Below are 913 nucleotides of genomic sequence, written 5' to 3' on the forward strand. Positions count from 1 at the left end.
ATACAGGTGAGGTCGTCAATTTTCTCTTTAGTAACTGGAAGTTTTCTTCACACTTCTCCGTCCATGCGAACGGTTGATCTTTTCGGGTAAGTTGTGTCAGTGGAGCCACAATCTTAGCAAAACCTGTCCTACGAAACTTAAAGTAAGAGTAATAACTGCACCAGGTTTGCACTCAACTCAACCTACATGATAGAACTTGCTTTGTCATGTTTCTGTGAAGAAAGTGTCGTCTATCCCTTTTCATAGATATTTAATAACATTACGCACTTTCATAGTTGGTAAGACTCGTCTGTTCCATTCAACATGATTTTGTTTACTATCAACAAGAGATTAAGGATGATCAGTTCCTCAATTTGTCAATAAGTAGCCAACAACCATGATTGTGGCTTAGACTATCTTAACCGAACTGTAATAGCCTTCCTTTAACTTCGATACAAGCCTATTTCGTTGATACCTAAGCACCAAATGCTATTCCAAATGGAATCCCTATCTCCTCAATAATTTCAGGGTGTTCACACCTCTTTGACAGTTATTAAACTTCATCCAGTCTTATCCTGAAATCTACCAGGCGAACATCTAATGCTCTTCTTAAAAAGCTCTCCACTTAGATCCTTACATGAAATCCCTTATTAGTCTAATGTCAATCCATCCATACTCATCATCTTCGAGTTAACACCAACACATAGCTTCTGTGTCCTTGGAACCATTTCCTAAATTCCATGTCGTCGTGATTTGCTTCAACTCTGCCTCACAATCCGTCATCTCGAAGATCTTTTCCATTTTCTTGAATCCACTAATCAGCTCTTTTCCCGAGTTCTCATCACCTTTGAACTTTGGAGGATGGTAACAACGAAAATCTTTAATCCTCTTGACTCAATAGCACATAACTCTATTTCCCTCTTCTCCAGATCTC

The sequence above is a fragment of the Cicer arietinum genome, unplaced genomic scaffold, assembly GCF_000331145.2.
Source record: "Cicer arietinum cultivar CDC Frontier isolate Library 1 unplaced genomic scaffold, Cicar.CDCFrontier_v2.0 Ca_scaffold_6281_v2.0, whole genome shotgun sequence".
NCBI classification, from domain to species: Eukaryota; Viridiplantae; Streptophyta; class Magnoliopsida; order Fabales; family Fabaceae; genus Cicer; species Cicer arietinum.